Source organism: Lepisma saccharinum, chromosome 24 (genome assembly GCF_977018435.1).
Source record: "Lepisma saccharinum chromosome 24, izLepSacc3.1, whole genome shotgun sequence".
NCBI lineage: Eukaryota > Metazoa > Arthropoda > Insecta > Zygentoma > Lepismatidae > Lepisma > Lepisma saccharinum.
This window is the reverse complement of record NC_139252.1, coordinates 28,104,904-28,127,787: the sequence shown is the minus strand read 5'-3', so window position 1 is coordinate 28,127,787 and position 22,884 is coordinate 28,104,904. Positions and strand designations below refer to the sequence as shown.

Here is a 22,884-nt window from a genome sequence, read left to right as displayed (position 1 = left end):
CACACCAGATGTGATGTGTCTAAACACTGTCTAATCTGTGACGTGCCATTCAAATTCGGCGAAGAGGAATGTTACGGTCTGGAATTGTGCTTATTCATGACAACGGCCGCCCACACACAGCTGACCGTACTGTTGCGACAATTCAAAAATTCCAATGGGCACGTTTTAATCACCCACGCCCCAAGTGATTACTTTCCGTTCCTTCACCTCAAAGAGTGGCTTGATTCGCAACATTTCGATGATAGTGAAGTTCTCAAGACATAAGTTCTCGACTGGCTGAGATCCCAGGTGGCAGATTTCTACGCAGAGGGTCTACGTAAACTTATTCCACGGTACCAAAAATGCTTGGAGCATCATGGTGACTATGTAGAAAAATAGCCAGGGTATGCACTTGTATAGCATCAAAATAAAAATTTTCTCGCTTGATTTTATTCTCTGTAATAACCAATCAGCTCTATTTTTTGACATGCCCCTCGTATATGTTACATTACGCTTACTTACTGACATCCTCAAATTTCACCAAAATGTTTTTCTCTGTGAAATCAGACCCCCATAGCCAGCCCTCACACATTCTTTTATTGAACAAATAATGCTTTTTTTCAGTCACAGACTGTGGGAGGAGTCAAAAGCACAGGACCACTTTGAGTGCCTCTTCTCTTGTGCTGGTTTTGCAATTGAACAAAGTAATGTTATATTCCCCATCAGCCTTCTTGTATCCCTAAAATGCAATAGCAGAAACAAAATCTCACAAAATTCTGTAATTGTATTTTTGTTATTCAGCATCTATTTTCTGCCACTTTAGACTAAGCACAACAATGAAGATCATTAGATGAAACTAATGAAGGACACCCACAATGAACACCCATGCCCGGGATGGGACTTGAAGCTGTAAACTTCGGTGGCAAGAATGAAAGGCAATCAGTAAATGCACTTGGCCACCGAGTGAGCATTTTCCACCCTTGGGTTGCTCCAGTTCTGCATTGCGTGTTGACATAGAATGAATCCATGAGCACTTTTCTCATTGCCTCAATCAAGGGTGCACTAAAGTTGTGAGGTTGGAGTAGTAACGCATTAATATAACTTTGTAGAAAATGTATGTATTGATTTTCACAAGTTGCACAGCAGCATAAGGAAGGCAATGAGAATACTGGAAAAGAGAGTGGAAAGTAATTTATATAAAAAAAATTGTGCATTTTAAATATATTAGCACATAAAGAAATTGTGGTGAATTATGTATTACGTGAATGTAACTCATGCTATCTAAAGTGTTCCATTTACATGGAAAACATTGTTCCCTATACATGTACAGAGCATGAAATAAACACTAAGTCAATCCTAATCCAAGTGCATAAATAATACTACCATACTCACATAGTTTCCAAATTATATTTTAGAACCAAACCTGACCCATGTAACTCTGAAGAACTATTGTCAAATAGATGCAATGATAAAATACATCAGTTCTTACACCATCTTAGCAAAGTATATTGTATACATTGTTTTTCAACCAGTGCAACAATTAGGATGACTGAAGGAAGAAAATTGAAAGGAAATACCACCCTTGACCTTCTGCACATTCCTTAGAAAGTGAAAAACTCTGCTTGCAAGATTTGTGAAGATGTTTATGAACATTTTCGGTAACAGTTTCATACATCGGAGACACATTTCTTCAATTTTACACAAGAAACTACTTACGGAAATGAGTTTTTCCAAGGTTTACAACGTTCGTCAAGGTATTTTCTTTCATCGTGGAATATATTTGACCGGGAAATCATGTATTTTTCAAGAGAAATATCTCACCGACGCACAATTGCCATTGCTTTCATTTGCTTGCTCTACGACAACCAGATGCTGCATACGTTTGATGACATAAGCCCCTGTCAGTTTTTCAACCCCCCTTTTATTTTACTGTGCTTGCCTAACGTAACCAAACCTAACCTAACCTTATTGGAAATGGTTCGTGGGGCTATCCGTGAATGGTTCATGGTGCTATCAGTTAGCTACCCATGCATAATGTATAATTTCCACCGGTGACGAACACGATAGTAGGAATTTTTCGGTGAAGACGGTTGAAACACTGCATACCCACAACGTGAGTCATGATGTTTCCGCCATATTGTGTGTTCCGGAACCGAAGAAAGGAATAAAAAAAGTACTCAGAATGTGAAAAATTGTGTTTGTTTTCATGTAAAAAGCATAATGGCACCTTGAACTATGTTCCGCAATACACAATTGGTAAGTACGAACCATGTGAAACACAAAATATGTGATTTTAATGTGTCTCCGATCTATGAAACTGGCACCACATTTTCTAGTGTTATAAGCTCATGGACCAGTGGCGTATTCTCCCATGTTACTTGGTTTATTGCCGGTAAACCGACATTTTTCACACATGTAGAAGTTGACAGAAAATTTGCAGCTGTCAGGCTTCTGTATTTGTTTTTTTCCATGCCTCCATTGGTGTTTTATCTCTATTATATCTAATTAATATATACAATAAATAAGAATTGGTGCGGTAAACCGGCTCAAATTTTTAGAATATGCCACTGTTACAGAGATATAAAATAGTGGCAAGAATTTACAATACTGGGCCTTTCTGTAATTTCTATGCTACTGCTTATACTCACGAAATAATTAGTCGCGATGATTTATCTGAGGTTAACATGTTGGGAAGAGGTGTAGAAATTGTTCATTAACGTGTAGAAGTTGTAAAATAAGCTTTTCTATTCTTGCAACGATTCTCCGTTTACAAGTATGGGAACCATATTTGTTGATATGAACAATTGACGGCCGCAATTAGTTACGCTGTCTACAGCATTGCCACACTGTTGATTTTATACTTGGAGAGCATGGATCGTGTAAGAATGGCGGAAGAGAACAGTAAAAAAGTCGTTGATTACAGGTAAGTTTGGCAACAATGCATCGATGGTAAAATTGCAGGATACGAAAATGGCATCTTCGATGAAGAACATTTGCCGTTAAAATGCTACGAAAATAAGATTTTTTATTGGTTCGTTATCACAATTAGCGCAAAAGCATTCACGGATTGCCCCACTTACCATTCTCGGTAAGGTTAGGTTAAGTTAGGCAAACACAGTTGACAATTGGGGTCGTAAAACCATGCCCGGGTAACCCCAGAAAGGCACAAACCATTGACAGATAGCCCCACGAACCATTCACGGTTAGGTTATGCAAGGCTAGTTAAAATTTGGGGTCATAGTAATGTCAGGAATGTATATTTCGTTTTTTAAGTTTTTTAAACAAAATCTTCAGGTAAATAATGAGCAATCGTGCATGTCTGTTCCGATCACGGACCACTCGATTTCGCTTATTTTGCAATTTCTACATGTGACCCCCAAATTTTAACTTCAAATTCGTTATTAGGAGGCCTCAATTAGTGAGTATGCGGAATATTACAAAAATCGGGGAGGGGTCCAGTATTGTAAATTCGCTCCGATATAGTTAAGTAATACATCTGTTACATTAGCTCGAACCAACCAAGGCTGAAGCTTTCATGCAGTTGAAAATAGCACCTGACATGACAATCCAAAACAGCACCAGATGGGAAGGTGCCCACCTCTTCATAAACACGACATAGTAATGATAAAAGTCAATAAATTTACAACAAATATTCATTATTCTATAGTAAAATGTTTTGTAAAATAGAGTAAATGAAACACAAAGGACTGAAAAGTTACAAAACCAAAATAGAAGTGAAATTATCATTAGGAGTGTTAGGTTGTAATTTTCAATGTATTTGTTAGGTTAGGAGTGCTAAGTTTGGTAGCGATATCAATTACACATGCTTTTCCCCTACTAACTATGTGTACATACAAATGCTCTTTACGAACAAAAAAAGGTAAAAGTACAAAGAAATTGGCCACTGGGGCAGTAATAAAATATTTAGGAAGGAAAGCTGAAACAAATTGCCTAATCTAAAGGAAATACAAAAGAATGAAGAATTCTGCCATGGTGTAGTACAGTGAACATCAATAGCCAGGTATTGGGAAGGATACTAGGCAAGTACGAATGCCAAACATTGACGAAACGAAGAAGTCATAGGTGTCTGAAGGATAGTAAATTTTTACCATAGTATTTTCCACAGTCCTTAAACAGCTCTGAATAGTAACAAATTAAGCATTCAAACAGAACAATAAAAAATATGTCTGATTCTTAAGGAGTACACATGCTTACTGGACCTTAATTCCTAATGCAAGTCTTGATGTTGGCATGTGATTATTTACAAAAAATGAAAGAGATTGTACTCGAAAGCTAAGATAGTATACAGAAAACTATACCATGCAAATAAATAACCAGTACTGCATCAAATAAACGATGTTATATGAACATGCAGTAGTCACAGTGAAAAAACTTGCAAAAAGTGAAAATAAGGGAAGCAAAGAAAATAATTAAATACTTTCGTTCAATAGGATCGACCTGCACTTAAATTCTAAAACTCATTCCACATACTCTATGTGAAATTTCAATAGAAATACATATTAATGTGATATATGCTTAGTCATTATGCACACTATCAAATTTTCACATTACATGATTATGATTGAAGCATACACACACTTACACAAGGACGGACACATATTCATGTGTTTAATATGGACTTGGCCATCCTTAAAATATAAATCACTAATAAAATACTTAATTACTTCTAAAGTTCACAGATGTTTCTAGCATATAAAATCACTAATTGCACAAAAATACTAATCTTAGGCATGCCTTAAATGTTTTACCGAAATATCCTATTTTAGTCTTACATTAGGAGCAATTTACCCGGCGTACGGCTCCTTCCCAGACGTGCTGCACACAAAGGCACACAATTGTCCTTTCTTTATGTTTTCCTACCTAGTTTCCAAATTTAGCAGCTAACCTCTCAGCTGCGGAGCCGACACATTTATACCGTACGAGTGTTTACAGATAGCCCATCTTGTGCAAAATAGCTTTGATGTTGCTTGCTTATTCCAAGACCATATCAGACTTATAATAAAACATAATATCACACAAAGATACTTTTGTGTCAGATAAAAATAAACAGCTCCACCGAAACCAATTAGCGCAAGCAGACGATAAAAGCTTTGAGCTTTGTGCCCGTACATACCTTGCCGAGATTAGTATATTATCGCACAGTGTCCACTACGAAACACTGACCGGTCACATTAATCAGCAAAGGATCATTATATTCGCATTACGTGATGACTTGATTGCTTTTTAAAAGGATGCTCTTCATTTTCTCAGTGTTGACAACCCACAGTAAAAGTAATTAGAGTTGGTTTCTTACGACACTTCATGTTTAAGTATTACGGCACTTACTTATTCGTGCTAAAACGATAAAATACACACACTTTCGTTTATTCAATTAATAATTAACAATATATAGTTCCATGGGCGTCCGAAAGGGGGGCAAGGGGGGCCGTGGCCCCCCCTGGAAAATGAAAGCCATCAAAAATTATGTATTTCACACATAAAATTTCATTTTAGCCACAATAATATGTGTTAATTATTGCATGAACACCATAAATTCAAATTTAAGCAATGTATTTTAGGGAACAACTCTCTTTTGGGGGAAAATGTGACTTGTGTGCCCCCTCTGGAAGAAAATACCTTCCTTGCCCCTCCCTGGAAAAAATCCTGCATAGACGGTGTTAAAGGCGGAGCTACTGCGGAGCATGCGCACTCGTCTGGTCCCCCTCGAACATCCGGTTACGCTTACGATGCTATGGACGTTAATATGAAAGGGCAAAGTGGAGATTCTTTTACAAGGAAATAGGGTGTCAGCTGTGTAGCATATGGTTGCACAGTTCGATCGGGAACATATTTATTGAGTCAAGTCACTTCGTAGGTTTCCGAAGGACGTAGTGAGACGAAACCTGTTGATACAAGCAAAACGAGAAAGGATTGGTACCTGGAAAGGATATTTGCGACTTGCATTTTGTTACAAGCATGTTAATGGTTTATCTGCGTATTGTGGTGTGGTGAAAAGCACGCCTCTTAGTGAGGTTTCAAACCGAAGCGACACGCGACAGCAGTGGTTCGTACCGAAGTGAGAAGCGGCACAGGCCCATTTAGTCTATAAATAAGCATTTACCGCTCATGGGAAATCAAGTCTCATGCGGCACAATACACACCATTGGGAATCTGAGCGACACGTGCAGCTTGTTGTGTCACTTCGGTTCGAAAAATTTCATTGATAACTGAGGATTCACTTTATTTTAAGTGGCACGGAGATTACACACCAAAGCGACAAGCAACAGTCCCTTTACTCTAAAGGAAACACTTCACCTTGCATACAAGTACAACAGAGCGAGGCGACACGATGTATGGTACTGAGAAAACAACAGTCCAGTCCAAGCGACACGTGCATTTTCTCGTGGTGAATTGGTTCGAAAGGAAGCTTTCAGACTGCAGCGATACGTGTCACTTGGATACCAACATTAAAAAATAAACAACACCTTCCGAACGACAAATTGCAGGTGTCGTTTGTCGCTCGGACTGGGCCGTTTTATCAATACCGTGCATTGTATTGTATTATTTGCGCAAGCGTGATTGGTGAATGGTTTGCTTTAGATCGAATGCTTCTGTGCGAAATCCCGATATCGCTTGTCGCTTCAGTCTGAAAACTCCCTTGTTGTTTGAAGTAAATTCGTGCAAGTGAAAGTGGCATGCCATATCATAGGTTTTCCCTAAATCGCTCAGGCGGAAAGGCGACGTTGAAAGCACAAATATTTATTAGCATTTGTTATGTGTCATTACTTCTGCAGATTTGTTGGCAAACATTCACTTAAGCATACTTTATAATATAATAATATCACTAGTTTTATAAAATTATCTTTCCCTCACTTTTCCATTTACAAAATAATTGAATATATCTAAACGTTCGTCGTGCGTGTACGTACATGAGATACTTGTATGTACGTAGTGTAATATACATATACAACTGGCGGCCACAAAGACACGTCATATTTTAATAATCTGCTCTGCAGTTGATCATCCGACGGATTCTAGACGTCCACTCCTTCATAGTAGAACTTTAACAAATACCTTTCTGGACTATCGTCGCACAACTGATGAAAACAAGCGCTCAATTCTTACTTCGTATGCTGGTGAATCTGCACTGGCCTAAACAGGAAGTTCCGGGGGGACCGGGCAAGACCTCACCAATGTTTATGTTTACATTTTTAACACGGTCTATAGTTCATACAGCCTGAAGTTCACTTTAGTGTAACTAACTGTTTCAGGGTTGGGAGAACTGCTTGCACGCGGACTAACCTTCAACTGTCACAAAGTTCTAGCAGGTGCACCAGTGTTGCTAATTAAGACAAACTACTTAATTCTATTGTGGAACACAGGAATGGTATGCAACAGGCGCGGAGCGTCCATGTAAGCCGTGTAAGCCGGGCTTACACTTCATTAGTTGTAGTAAAATGTATGTAATTATCTGGCAAAAATTCGTAAACAACTTCCAAGTTCAAATCGGGTCGACACCAGTGTTCGAGATCATGTTTGTTAGATTGCAACACTTCAGCGCCAGGCGGCACATGGGATCTCCCGCCTTCTGCTTGTGGAAAGCTGTAAGCCTTCTGAATTTTGCCTTACAAATTTCTGACCGCGAGCGAGCAGTGCCTACCCTATCTGGGTGCAAGGCCCGTTCTCTGGGTGGGGAAGAGCGGGCCAAAACCCACGTGTGTAAACCTTCCGGCCAGAGGCTTACAACAGCGTTGCAAACCTTATGTTTACAAAAAGTGTTGTTCATGGATGTCCGCAGTATTTCTTTCCACCAGGGAGGATTAAGCATAGTAATTTTTTCAGGGGTGGGGGTAAACTAGGTATATTTCCCCCATAATAAAGTTGCCTCCTCAAAAGATACAAATTCAATTTGAAGTTAACATTTTTCTGCAACGCCCTTACAATAATTAACATAATTTGATGTGACTGAAATGAAATGATATGTGTGAAATATATTATTTTATGGTTGACATTCATTTTCCAGGAAGAGCTTCCTCCCCTTGCACCTTCGGGACATCCATGGTCTCGTTTAAACTCCATAATTATGCTACATACTACTAAATTGTTCTTCGATCTACATATTATTAATATTTATTTGTAACAAGAAATAAATATAAATTCGAATGGTTCAACCAACGGGATGAGTTCGACGTCATATGTGAAAAGTTTGAGAAAATTCAACCACCACGAACAGCGGCCCTCTTGTTTAATTTATATCCCCAACTTCCAAACGACATTTGAAACTTGTGCGATGGGCCTCCATGGCGCAGTGGTAGCGTCATTGCCTTGTAATCAAGGGGTCCCGGGTTCGATACCCGGTGGAGGCACAAGTGGTTCGGATCCCACTTTAAACTGTAGGTCCAGTCCCGATTAGCCTTACCGTGCATAAAGTGGACTTAAAACAGCAACTCAAACCAAACCAAACTTGTGCGAGATTTAGCACCATTATGCTTGGGTTGGCTTCACTGGCTAACCGTGAACACGCGCGAGCGAGACCCAGGTCCTGCAAGAGGAGGGTTCTCCAGCGTTGTCGGGTATGAATGAATGGTTGGCTGCAAAGGAAATTTGAGCCAGTGGTGTTTCAAGGAGGTTTTTTCCAGGAACAGGGAATTCTGAAGCAAAAAACTAACAGGAAGGGGAAAAAGGAGAAACATCTAAAAATGAGCGAGAAACGTGAAAATTAGATATACAAACGCTTGTTTCTGTTTTTCGCTTGTAGGAGAGCACAAACATTGGAAATATTAATATTTCTGTTTTTCGTTTATATTTGAACTCAGCTGGTAGTAATTGAGCTAACAAGTGCAATAACTTTTTCAAAAATTAAAATGTTTAATTAAAACTGAATATTGAGCCAGTTTTACAAATCTCATGTCAAATGTGAACAAAATATTATTAATTACATAGTCCGTGGTTTAAACACTCTTCGAACAACGTACGAAATGGCTGTTTATGGTCTTTCAGGTGCAGGATTTTCTTTTACACTACCCTTAGATAGCACTTACATCTCCTTTCACAGAAATTTCTGGATAAATCCTCAGAATTAGCGAGCATTTCTTTCATATTTTATTTTGTCTTTCTTTTTTTACGAAATATAAGGGAATTTTAAGGCAAGAGAGGGCATTTATTTATGTCCGAAAGGGATATTCCCCTCTTGAGTCCGAAACATCAGAGCATTGAGCAGTGACCGCTTTTGGATGTGATTTGTTTTTGTTTCCCCTTTCATTTGTTGTGTGCATGGTTAAAGTCTCGCGGTATTTCTTTGCGACTTTCATCCATTGAAAAGGGGGCTGTCATTCGTCTGCTGTAGTGTTATAGTGAACAACAACAACTGCATTATGAAAGAAAACGAGTATGATTGTGTGGTGGGGTGGAGAACTTGTTGAAGACGCCGTTGTCCAGCAAGGATTTTGCTGCCAAGAAGAAACTTGTGGATGGTAGGCCCACCACTTGTCTAGCAGGCACGGTAACAGAAACGAAAAATAAAGTGCCCCGATTTTGTGATTCATGGTACGAGCTGATACTTGGTTATGCAGCGGTTGTAAAAAGTATTCAGCACTTTTCTGTTTCTTTCTGTTTTCGTTTCTTTATTATCATTATTCTTCATTTTATCTAACTTTGCATTTTTTTATGGATAAGTTACTCATTGTGATAGGAATAAAACTGACGTAATTATCAGTTGAAATGTAGGAGATATACAGCCTAGCAAAGAAAACACCAGGCTCAGGGATTTATCCAGAATATTTAATCTGATTTAGTGTAACTTCGTTTTTAAAGGGTGTAAGGTTAAATTTAGTGCCAAAATTAGGGTTTGGTGAAAAATTTCAGGGAAGTGTTCTAAAAAAATGGGGGAGGGATTGATGATTGTGGATAAATCACTGACCCAGCCCAAAAATAAACACAAGCCTTCATCATGCTAGGCTTACACTGTTGGAAAGGTCACGCTCCGCCACTGGTATGCAATACATTTATTTAAAAGTTTCAGCTATAACATTGTCACCAGTTTAAAAATAAAACGTCTAACAAAGATTTACATTTTGAACCTTTTTTAAAAATCATCAGCGCCATTTGGCATTCTGTATATAATTTTAGAATTACATAGTTAGCAACACTCGAGGGAGTCTTGTATGACGTGATAGCGAACGAAACGGTGTTCACAGCTTCAAGCAGCCAAGGACAAGTGTGCGTGTGCGAAACTATCTATGAACGAAAATAAGCATAACATCATTTCGATTGAAAAATTGTAGAGATAAATTGTCACTTAATGTAAAAGATGATAGAAACAAACTTTAAAGCAGTTTCCAACAGCTGTAGCTGGAGGCACATAGTGGTTCGGATCCCACTTTAAACTGTAGGTACAGTCCCGATTAGCCTTACTGTGCATACAGTGGGCTTAAAACACCAAATCAAAAAATAAATAAACAACAATCCAACAGCTGCAGCAAGTGTACCAACGGTTCTTAACCATGGGCTTGAGTTTTTTTAAAGTCCACTTTATGCACATAGCCTATAGGGACTGGACCTACAGTTTAACATGTGATCTGAACCATTATTTTCCTCCGCCGGGTATCGAACCCGGGGCCCCTTGTTTACAAGGCGACGACGTTTACACAACGCAATCGGGAGGGCCCTGTTCATACCCACGGGCCCTCGTTTACATATCTTCTGTTGTTGCGGAACGCGGAAATAAACCACATAAAGGAGAATACTTCGAAAAACAATAAAGCAGTTTTCAATGCCAAATTCCTGTTTTTTCATTGTTAGGCTGAAAATATAAATAGTGACCCTCGTAAGCAAATTGGCGCAGTAACACAATAACTTGAAACTGAATGAGTATTTTTGGGGAAAGGTCTTGCTTTCAACAGGGCAGGTGAACCTGCAGCATTCCTTCTTACATTGAGGTACTTCTGATTCTCATTTACAAATGATGGTTTGGTAAAATCCTCGCAAAATGTCCTGTTCACTATAATTAAATACCACAGTGAAACAGACTACAGTGTAGATGTAAATATCAGCAATTATCTCACAGCAACGATGACAACGAACCAGAATATTTTGCGCACATTAAAGTAGGAAAAAAAAAAACCAACAAAAGAATTGAATTGACCCTACACGTGACCTACAATCTGTACAAGAATGTGTGATGAATTAAACGCCTAGGAGCCACGCATGCCAGCAAATTCTCCACATGTCAAGTTTTGACGTTAATTGACGGGTGGTTTTGTCATTGCGTTGGATTCCCACTGCTTTGTGGTCCACATGATTCGGGTGTGCATTCAATTTAGCAGGAATGGTCACCCTTTTCCCTTTATTAGGCGAGTTACTCTGGATTTTGCTAGGACTAAATGCGAGATGGATTCGATTCTGTTTCAGTGCAAACATCAACAAGAGACTTAGTACAGTACCTGTTACCAGTGGTAATTTGTTCCGAACTGGGGGCACGTTCCTTAAGTCATAACGAAACGCACGAGAATAACTGACCTTGCGAACATGATATCAGTTATTTTATCGACTTTAAGAGCGTCGGTCTCAGTGTTTTGTTCCTGGAAAGTATGGCGTCCTGTGGGATTCTTATGAGAGAATTTCTAACATATTTGATGAACTCTATTTCAGACATTTTTTGGGTAATTTAAATCACACTTGGACACACTTATTTGTATTGTAAAGAAGCTAATTTTGGCTAAATTTTATCTTAAATATCTTTCTTATTACGAAAAAACACCTTCACCAAATTTTAATATTATGTTGGACCACAAAAGGGCTTACTGTAGTGTAAATTTCAGATTTTTCTCTGTCAGAGCGTCAAACTTCTTTAAAAAAATAATTTATTTTTTGGGAGCTTATAGAAAAAGAGGGGACCCAGACACATCAAATGTTCATTGATTGATTTGGTTAATTTTACTTCGTTTTTCTGACACTTTTGGCTAATTGCGAAGATGAAGATGAGTGATGATATGGTGAAATGATGAAGACACAAACACCCATGCCCAGGCCGGGATTCGAACCCCTCAAACCTGTAACAATTTTCGGACTTACTTGGAACCGCATAGTAAACACAAGAAATATAGTTAAGGCGTTTTTGCCCCTTTCATGGTTATTTTGTGTCTAATAAATAAATAAAAAATATGAAAAAAATATTCATCCGATTCATTATCATGGAAACTACTAATGTGAGAGCAAAAATGGTGAAAACAAAATGAAAGAGCATTTATTTTTGAAGAAAATGTTTTTTGAATAATTGCATTTGGAATTATAGAGCAGAAGTTACAATAATTTTCACAAACGTCTGAAAACTGAAAAATCACAACAGCCGACTAATTGAAAGTGGCCGCCAGATCTATACGCAAGTCTGAAATAAATTCAATGTCGAACACTTGGGGGACATTAATATTTCTAAAATTGGTGAAGAGACAAATTAATTCAAAATTGGTCAAAATGGTATCGAATTACTCTTATGTAAGTCGATTATGTCCATAACTTATTTGTATCTAAATTTAGTACATCAAAGATCAAGATGAAAAGTTATTATGGCGGGTTAAGTTATTTTGAAGTTTCGACAATTTTGTTCTAGTTCATGTTGTGGCTTTATCTCCATGTCTTAGTTGAAATTCTTATTTTTGTCTCTTGTCTATTGTATAGTTATATTAATTTATTAATTCTATTAGCACGTATTGCCTTAGGAACAGGTAATAGGAACAATAGACCGAATTTAATTTACTTCGAACATGACGAGTTTTATGTAGTCATAGTCAACGTTTAATTACCACTGCTTTCAGAGAGAGAGAGAGAGAAAGAAAAGCAGAGGGATTAGCATCACCAAATGAAGTCCATCCACCAAAAGGCGGACATTCTTAGGCTGTTTTGTACAGACGGAATCAAATGAAATGTACTTCTCTTTTCCTACCAACTCAGAAGCGAGTTGGAAACTCTTCATTGCTCCAGTATAGATAAAAAAGTGGGGGAGGGCAGTAGCAGACAACGCCATCTTGCAAACTTGTTTCCGGCAAGCTTTCTGTTGGAGTCTTGGCAGTTTGTGGAAGGATTTTGTGTTCCTACCACCCCCCTCCCCGCCTGCCTCTCTCTCTCTCTCTCTCTCTCTCTCTCTCTCTCTCTCTCCGTGAAGGCCAGGTCCTACCTACAGACTGCCGGCCTCACATCCACCTGCTGAGGTGGGAATTATGGGGTGACTTGTGGTCAGCAAGACAAGCCTTCAGTCGTTGTAGGTTTCCGTGACCGAATCACGCTACTCATTTTTAGCTCCCCAATTTCCTCACGACTGTGGATGGCCAGCGGTTCCATACACAGGCCGAAATCTCAGGACCAGGTGTTCCGGGTTCGAATCCCGACCTGGGCATGGATGTTTGTGAGTGTCCATTTATTAATTTCATCATATCATCACTCATCCCCATCTTCGCAAATAAGCCAAAAGTAGCACAAAAAGCTAAGTAAAATAAAAGCAAATTAATCAATGAAGTGTTAGGGCAGAACCATATATCACACAATACAGGTGAAAGTGTTGTTGGTTGACGTGAATTGTTAATATGCCTAAACTCTTAAAATACTCTAATATCAGGTTTTCTGTTGCAATTATTATTTCAATTTTGAGGGCCTCCATGACTGAGTGCTTTGCATACTGCTCTATGAAACTGGAGACCCTATGTTCTATTGATTGATTGATTTGTTTTATTTTAATTCGCTTCTTGTGTTACTTTTGGCTAAACGCGACGATGAGGATGGCCTATGAAATGATGAAATTAATGAAGGGACATTCACAATGAACACCGAATGAACACAATGCCAAGGCCGGTGATTAAGCAAGCTGTGCTAACCACTCTACCACGGAGGCCGGAATCCTTTTAATTAGGAGAAATCGTTCTTTGACATCGATCTAAGAACAATTAATATTCGTCACGTCGGAGTTATAATATTTTAAATTTCGAACAATCAATTGAGATTTATTCTTAACCATCATTTTGCCTACATCAAAACTTCCACACAATAAGATCAATTACACTAAGGACAACAGCGTTAGAGTCTATGATTTAAGGAATGATTAAGCACACGATGATGATGGAAAATAATTCACATGATTATAATGATGCATAACATCAGTGAAACATTAATTTTCGGTCATGAAGAAAAATTGAAAAACGCAGGGACACAATAACAGATTGATTGATTTATTTTATTTCGCTTTTGTTCCACTTTTGGGTAATAAAAGGTGTGTTAAGATGAAATTTGTGAAAGGACAACTACAAACGTAGATGGATAGGACACAGTCCAAACCCCACAGACCATTATACGGGCCTTATGTCTAGACGCCAGATCCTCGTTAGTGTGCAAAATGCACTCCATGGTCACAATGACGTAAGCATTCGTAGAATTGATTTGTATATCCTTCCTTCTTTTTTTCGAAAAACCCGAGCTATACTATTTCGCATTAATCTATGTGATATGCTCATTACTTCTCAGGAACACTCGTGGCCTTCAACTAGTTTTATCCTTAAACAAAATTGCAGGTTAGGATGTTAACAGATACTTCCAAGACAATATAAAAAATATACTGTCACATAGTCAGAATGTATTTTTTTGTTCTCGTTTCTACTAGCCGGCCCCTGTGGCGGAGTGGTTAGCATATCGCGCTACGACGCTAGGGGTCCCGGGTTCGAATCCTGGCCTGGGCATGGATGTTTCTGAGTGTCCATTCATCAATTTCATCCCTCATTCCCATCTTCGCAAATTAGCCAAGAGTGGCACAAAAAGCGAAATAAAATAAAGAATCAAATCAAAATCGTTTCTACTACATCCCTGGGGAGTAAAGACGGCTGGAGCATGGTGCTGATCATATGATCTCCAAAATGGCCGGATTCGAGAATATACGGCTCCCTACTGCCACATCCCCTAAATGTTCCTTCATGGCACGGTTCTATAGGCACGACCAAATTTACTTTACCTCAGGCGCGGTTGGCTGTATAGCGCAAATGTGCAGTGAACCCCCAGTAATATACAAAATAAACAATAACTGAGATGTTCATAAGCGTAGAGTGGCAAATTCTCTTAGTGAGAAGAAGAAACCGCTGGCCAGAGCCACTCAGCTCCCCTCTAGTTCCGTTTCGTGCAAAGTCTCCGCTGAACCTCCGCAAGGCAACCCCTACCATGCTAAAAGCTTAGGACGGCTAGCAGAAGCTCGACGCGTACATATGGCGAAAATACATGCGGTCGGCTACTCCAGGAAGGTCGTCTCGTCAAAACGGACATGCGCAGTTCGTAGGATCACCAGCGAGCTGGAGTGAATCACGCTCTTCTCTCTTCCAGTGTTGCACTATGTGTTTCAATTTGAATTCATTTGGCATTCTCTTTGTATTTTTATATTTTACAAGACTTATTAGATTAATGAAGAGGGTGTAATACAAATGTAGAGGTAACTCCGAACGAAAGCTAGAAGTAAAGATGATGGGACAAATAAGATAAATATGATAGAAAACAACTTGCCTACACATTCAGAGTTTTCATCTTTAAGATGGAAACACTTCAGGTGGAAGGAGCCGAAAAGTCAAAAATAGCGCGAGGACGAGTGGTCGCTTATCGGACAAGACTTAAACAACCTTTTGGTCTTCTTACGTCAGACTAAATGCTTTCGTTGACATGTTAGGCTTTTTAGGTTTAGTTGTCTTAGAATATATACACTCAATTTTCGGGGCTTACCGTGCTTGACCAAAAATGTAATATTTGCTATTTATTCAAGCCTAACCTAACAATGAAGGCATTTCGCACTTACGTCAGAAGACGACCAAAAAGTTGTTTGGGTTTCGTGCGATCAGTTATACTCTAGCGCGAGAGGGTGTTCGAAGGGACGCGCGCATTTAACTTTGTTACGTGTCATTGTCTGCATACTTGTTAGTTTGTTTTGAAGTGCATGGCTGGTGATTGAAATATATATGGCATAGTGATACGTTGAGTGAAGTGAGGTGGATTGTGTATTGGAAGGAGTGTAGTTGTTGCTGTGCGAGAAGTTAACATATTGCATAGAATAGAATCTAATCGCTTTGATTTAGCGATATACTTTCGAATAGTTATATAAGAATTATCTTGTAATCAAGGGGTCTTGGGTTCGATTACTGATACATACTCATTTTAGCAGGCAGAGATTTGTATTTTTTAACTGTAGGTTCAGGATCCAGTTTCAATAATATAGTCTATTTGACAGTGGTGGGACCAGAAAAGAGTTGGCAAGAGTGGAAGAGGCAAAATTGAGGCGAGAATATTTTCTGAATTCTGAGATACCCCTAAATACAATACCATACGAAAATCTTAAATTAAAATGATCGCCCCCTACACACACACTCCTTGGTGCTGTCACTGTTATCTGAACATAAAGCAAATCAACTTTGTCAGTAATCTACCGGCCAAAATTTGATAATTTTCCCAGAACTATCTCTACGAACCAAAGCGTGTAGTGTCTCAAAAGGTTTAGGTAAGTCCACTTTTCATAATTTTGGTGAACCCCCAGGAAAATTATGCACGAGCCGCGCCTGCTTTACCTATACTACTACTAACTACTTATGCCAGGAGTTTTTGTATTTTTGATCCTTCATTATGTCTCCATTGCTAACCTGGTTCATTCCCAGTCGTGCCAGCAATTAGTCAATGCAATACAAATAAGTCAAACTTAAAATGAAACAGGTGTCGTGCACGCGCACGCACCCTCAAACACAAGGAGAGAGAGAGAGAGAGAGAGAGGCGGAGAGACGGGTGGTAGGAACACAAAATCCTTCCACAAACTGCCAAGACTTCAACGGAAAGCTTGCCGGAAACAAGTTTTCGTGATGGCCTTGTCTCCTACTGCCCTCCCCCACTTTCTTATCTATGCAGGAGCAATGAAGAGTTTCCAACTCGCTTCTGAGTTGGTAGGAGAACGGAAGTACATTTCATTTGATCCCGTCTGTACAACGCCGCTGTGAGTAGAATTCCATTCCTGATGCATCGCATGGTTGCCAGGTGCGTAACACTATTTTCATGAAAATTTCCAAGTTTCTTTCTTATTGTTTCAGTAATTGCATGACGTATACAGTTGAAACAAATCCTTTGTGGCACTGAAAAACCAGCAGTGTTGTCAATGAACAGTCTTAATTTCTAAAAACAACGATTTTCCTACTTCTCCCTTAAAGACGCCTCATCCGATTGGCTATCGGTAGAAATGAACATTTCTTTTTTCACTGCCATAGATGCCGAGCTAATCCACCTAACCAAACTGAAAATTACCGACGGCATGTCCGTACATGTGTGTTATGTGCAATTTTTCATGCTTTGTGAATACATCTGGCAACACTGCGTGGACACTAATGAAATCCAATCATAGTTCTCCGGTTTAAAAATACATGCATGAACAAGGCTTCAATTTGGTATAAGGATTATATGTGTACCACTTCCGGTTCAAAAGTTGTACTATATCCCCAACTCCAGGTTGCGTTGTAAATGGAACACCCAGTATTAAGGTATTTAATTCTTTGTATCGCTTTCAGACACAGAGACTATCACACGGCGTATAGCTTGATGCATTTTGTTTACATTCAGTTTTCATAAGTATTTGAATGGTATACGAGTTATAATATATATACAATAATATATATTTGTGAATTAAATGTTGAGTATTATCAATGATTATCAAAATAAAGAACATGTCTAAATGTGAGTTAACAAAAAAATAGAAATTTTCGCAACACGACTGCAATAAAAAAAAGTCGGAATAGGGATTTAAAAGAATAGACTATCTTGACTAAATCTTGTAACCTCGCATCAATGGTTATGAAATAAAACTCCCAATATTGCAGATTGAAAACTTCTGGTGGCTGCTTCTCTCCAGAAACAACCCATTCATTTATTTATGCAAGCACAACATTGAAATTTTTAATTTGAAAAATCGTCATCTCCTTCTCGTAGCTCTTTATAGGTTCACATTTAAATATTTCAGAGTTTGAGGGAAGTTATGGCCCCCATGACCCCTCCCATGGGTACGGGCCTGTATGAAGGACATGGGAAACAAAACACTTAACTCAAGAGGCGGGGTTGCTTATCAAAAATTGAACAATCTGAAGGAGGGTGAAATACATCTATCAAGTAGCTCTCATGCAGTCGCCTAGAAAATGTAGACCGTAGGGGAAGCATTAAGTTTTGTATCACTTCCCATCGTATCAATGGCATTTTTGTCACAACAATTTCGTCTACGTGCTTGTGTAATAATATTATTTGAACAATGCAAGACAAGTAACCTAGGAACCATCTTACCAATTTGAACAATGCCCAATATTAATTAAGCATCCAAAGAGTCATTCCATGCGAAATCAACACAGCTTCCGACCTGACCTCTCCGATTTTCATGAAATTTGGGGAGTTAAAAATATGCATGGAACTTAGTAGAAAGCTGGAATACCACTAATAAGATTATTGAGGTTTTAGAGCACTTATAATAATATCCAAGTCATACAAATAGAGATAACTTTTACATATGTAGAAAAACATGAATTACTAGAGCAATTATCTATGGCCTCTATTACTTAACATGATGGTCATGCTACGACAACAAGATTTCAGTGAATCAGATAGAGCCAAGTTTCTCTACTACATCTAAAAGTTGCACAAGAATACTTTTCTGAAATCTAGTGTACCTTCTAATAACTATTGTGATTCTCTATCATTAACCACACTGACCTCACACAAACACAATGTTTAGTGAGTCCCATAGGGCACATGGATTCTATGGCAGATGTGGAATTTGCAGAAATCAAAAATAGAAACAATATCTGCCAACAGAACATCTGCCAAATACTAAACTACAGCGCCTTGAATAACGTAGTGTGGAAAACGACCCAAGAAACTGGTTCCCGAGACGATGGCAACATAGATGGCAGTGCGATCCGTACAGGTGCTAATTTTGGGGCTTAGTTAGTTTTGTTTGTCTTGAAAGGCGTTAAGTAAATTGATGGAAACAGTTATATTTGTGGAGCGATTTGCAGTCACGAAATGGCATTAATTTACACAGAAAAGTAACATAAATACGTTTTATATGCAACGCAACACAAGCAGCAACATCGCAATGTGAGACTGGACGTCAAACGTTGGATTGTGTACACAAGTTTATTTTTGTATGCTAATAAAATCGAAATAGTGTCATGAAGGAGAAAAAATGTTTCGTGGCGTACAAATACATGCCTTCCCCAAAATTCTGTGGGTACCGTGAGGTTTTCTTTAAGCGAGGGAATGGACAAACTTTCATTAAATGTCAAACTGTTCTTTGGCTTTTTTGCACTTGATCCACACATTTCTCTGCATTTTATCTTTCTAGGAACAGTTTTTTTTTAAATAATTTGGCAGATTTGGGAACTTCGTAGGCACTGCATCCTTTGTTAATAATATCCTCTCCCTTGGCAACCTTACCTCCTTACCATTTATTACATGAACAAAATCTCTGTTAATGTATTATTTATCGAAATGCAATTCACAAACACCAGCTGTGTCATAGAGTTCCTTGTCAGCTCTGGGAATTGCTCGATTCCACTCGGCTAATTTATATTTTTGTTTGGGAACACTAAATATACAAATATCCTTTTCTTTACTTGAACGATATCCACTAGAACAACCAGGCACTAAACAGTGGCGATCATATCTTCGAGACATGGTGAACATATAACTCAACCAACGCGTTGTTTACATTTTTTTTAAATTTATTTATTTATTTACTCAAAGTTTCAGACACAGTCTATTTGGCCATTTTACACTGAAACGACATAAAGTAGTAACAAAAAATAACAAAAGATAAAAACAATAACAAGATGGGATAGATTTACATGTTGTTGGTCAGTAATATACAAAAATTACGTTCTGGAAGGATAATATCTACGTTCAGGGGAAGCTTGTTGTAGATTTCTGGGAGCCTGTAAAACAAGGAGCGTTGTAGAAGGGATAGCCTAGTGGTTGGGTTGTGGAAGAGTTGCAGGTTGCGCGTTTGCTTTTGGGGTACCCTAAGTGTGAATTCACTGATTAGGAGATCTGTTCTGATTTTGCCATTTATTATCTTGTATAAAAATTTCATGTCAGCTAGATCACGACGAAAGGATGGAGAGTGAATGTTCAGAGCAGTAATGGTGTCTAATTTGGATACATGTCGAAAGGAAGGTATTCTATGGCGAACAATTGCAAGAAAGAAACTGAGAACAGAATCTATTCTGGTGAGATTGGTTTTTGAGGCCATTGCCCAAATTGGGGAACAGTATTCAAGGATGGGCGAGATGAAAGATTTAAAGAATAAAGCAAGAGATGATGGGTTTTGAATTTCGCTAAATCTGTATGGAAGACCGAGAAGGCGCATGGTTTTTTTTAGTGATAGCTATAATATGATAATTAAAAGTGAGTTTTTCATCCATGATAATACCTAGGTCCTTTTGGGTGGAAACGTTTTGGATTGGATTATTTTCAATAGAATAAGTAGAGAGCACTTTGTTCTTTATTAGGGAATATGTAAGGAAAGAGCATTTCTGAGGGTTTAGTTCTAGTTTAGTTCTAGTTGATAGTGGCGATAGAAGTGAGATTGGTCTATAGGATTTTACACATTTTTTATCTCCTGTTTTGTGAATGGGCACAATGTTGGCCGGTTTGAAGTTTTTAGGAAACACACCCTTGGAGAAACATTTGTTGAGTAAGGCAGACAGAGGAAGAGCCAAGGAGTCGGCAGTTTTACGTAAGCGGGAAACGAAAAGTGTCATATTTCACGCTTGCGAGTTTTTGGGCGGTAAGTTAAACAACACGCGAGTGGATGTAAAACGGATCTTTGAAAATTAAACGAGTATTGTCTGTGTGAATTTCCATAAAAATAATGTTTGTGGCAGTAGGTGAAATGGGCGACTCTGGGCCTGTCCTTTGACCTACTTTTGAAATGACTTACGACATTTTACTATAAGGCTGTCTCCCCTTATGATGTTTTTCTGTAAGGCGTATGTTCTAGCAACGCCTATTGACCTACTTTTGAAATGACTTACGATATTTTACTATAAGGCTGTCTCCCCTTATGATGTTTTTCTGTAAGGCGTATGTTCTAGCAACGCCCATTGACCTACTTTTGAAATGACTTACGATATTTTACTATAAGGCTGTCTCCCCTTATGATGTTTTTCTGTAAGGCGTATGTTCTAGCAACGCCCATTGACCTATTTTTTATTTTACGACGTTTTACGCACTAAACTAACCTACAATGAGAGAAAAAATGGAGAGAAGAAGCTCTGGCATCACTTTTTAAGCTATTTTTTATCCTATTTCAAATGTAGCTCTTATGCTACCTCACTTTTTGACCTACATTTGAAATGACTTACGACATTTTCCTATAAGGCTGCCTCCCTCTTACTGTAAGGCTGCCCTCAGTGTAATCTACTACAACCTGCTAATAGGCTTTTGCTCTCAGCGTAATCTGTTTTACGCACTAAACTAACCTACAATGAGAGAAAATTAGACAGAAGAAAAGCTCTGGCATCAGTTTTTAAGCTATTTTTTACCTTCTGCAAATGTAGCTCTTATGCTACCTCGCCTTTTGACCTACATTTGAAATGACTTACGACATTTTCCTATAAGGCTGCCTCTTTTTTATTGTAAGGCTGCCCTCAGTGTAATCTACTACAACCTGCTAATAGGCTTTTGCTCTCAGCGTAATCTGTTTTACGCACTAAACTAACCTACAATGAGAGAAAATTAGACAGAAGAAAAGTTCTGGCATCAGTTTTTAAGCTATTTTTTACCTTCTGCAAATTTTGCTCTTATGCTACCTCGCCTTTTGACCTACATTTGAAATGACTTACGACATTTTCCTATAAGACTACCTTTTTTTATTGTAAGGCCCCCCCCCCCTCAGTGTAATCTACTACAACCTGCTAATAGGCTTTTGCTCTCAGCGTAATCTGTTTTACGCACTAAACTAACCTACAATGAGAGAAAATTAGACAGAAGAAAAGTTTTGGCATCAGTTTTTAAGCTATTTTTTACCTCCTGTAAATTTTGCTAACATCGCCCTTTGACCTACATTTGAAATGACTTACGACATTTTCCTATAAGGCTGGCTCCTCTTACTGTAAACTCCCCCTCAGTGTAATCTACTACAACCTGCTAATAGACTTCTGCTCTCAGCATAATCTGTTTTACGGGCTAAACTAACCTACAATAAGAGAAAATTAGACAGAAGAAAAGCTCTGGCATCAGTTTTTAAGCTATTTTTTTACCTCCTACTCTTATGTTAACATTGTCTTTTGACCTACATTTGAAATGACTTACGACATTTTCCTATAAGGCTGCCTCCTCTTACTGTAAGGTTCCTCAGTGTAATCTACCACGACCTTGCACTCTCAGCGTAATCTGCCACGATGTTTTGTTTTTAAAACTCTCAGGTGTGATCTTCTACAATGTGTGTGTGTGTGTGATAATCAAAATTTATTTTTGTTAAGGAAATCCCTGGCCCCCAAAAAAAGAAAATATCCCGCCAGGGGTGCGTGGTGCCCAACACAGTTCTAATGGCCACGGCTAACAAAGCCTTGCCTTTGTAGAGTTTCATGGTTTTTTTTTTTTTAACTCCCCCATGACTCCCTACAGAGGACCTCCGTGTGTAATGTGTGTGTTTTATGATTGAAGAGAAGAAAAATTTTTGGTTAAGAATGGAAAGTGTAAGAACTAAAAAAGTTTCCGTAGGGGGTGCAGCATCTGAAAGAAATAAAAAAATATCCTCAAAATAGTGAACATAATATGATAGAAAAATATAAAAAAAGTGTGAATGCAAAAATAAGTGTGAATGATTGTTTTTTTTTAAAAAAAAAAGTGGTGCAAGAAATAATACGT

General features: G+C 38.4%; 1 protein-coding gene and 1 non-coding gene across 7 annotated transcripts in view; one reads left to right on the top strand and one right to left on the bottom strand.

The window, feature by feature from the left end:
* The window catches only part of LOC145978423 (uncharacterized), a 104,887-nt gene that overhangs the window by 41,048 nt on the left and 40,955 nt on the right, over positions 1–22,884 (bottom strand). The window contains exon 1 of one of the 6 annotated variants that reach the window (XM_083111056.1): positions 5,114–5,263. The exons of 1 other annotated variant lie outside the window; for it this stretch is intronic. The gene's annotated coding sequence lies outside the window, so the exon portion shown is untranslated. Of the gene's footprint in view, positions 1–4,748; positions 5,077–5,113; positions 5,264–22,884 lie in introns of those variants that run through there. 4 more of the 6 variants (XM_083111053.1, XM_083111058.1, XM_083111052.1 and 1 more) reach the window with 4 other exon arrangements.
* TRNAT-UGU (transfer RNA threonine (anticodon UGU)) lies at positions 8,274–8,345 on the top strand. Its single transcript has one exon. It is a non-coding gene; the product is annotated as a tRNA-Thr (tRNA).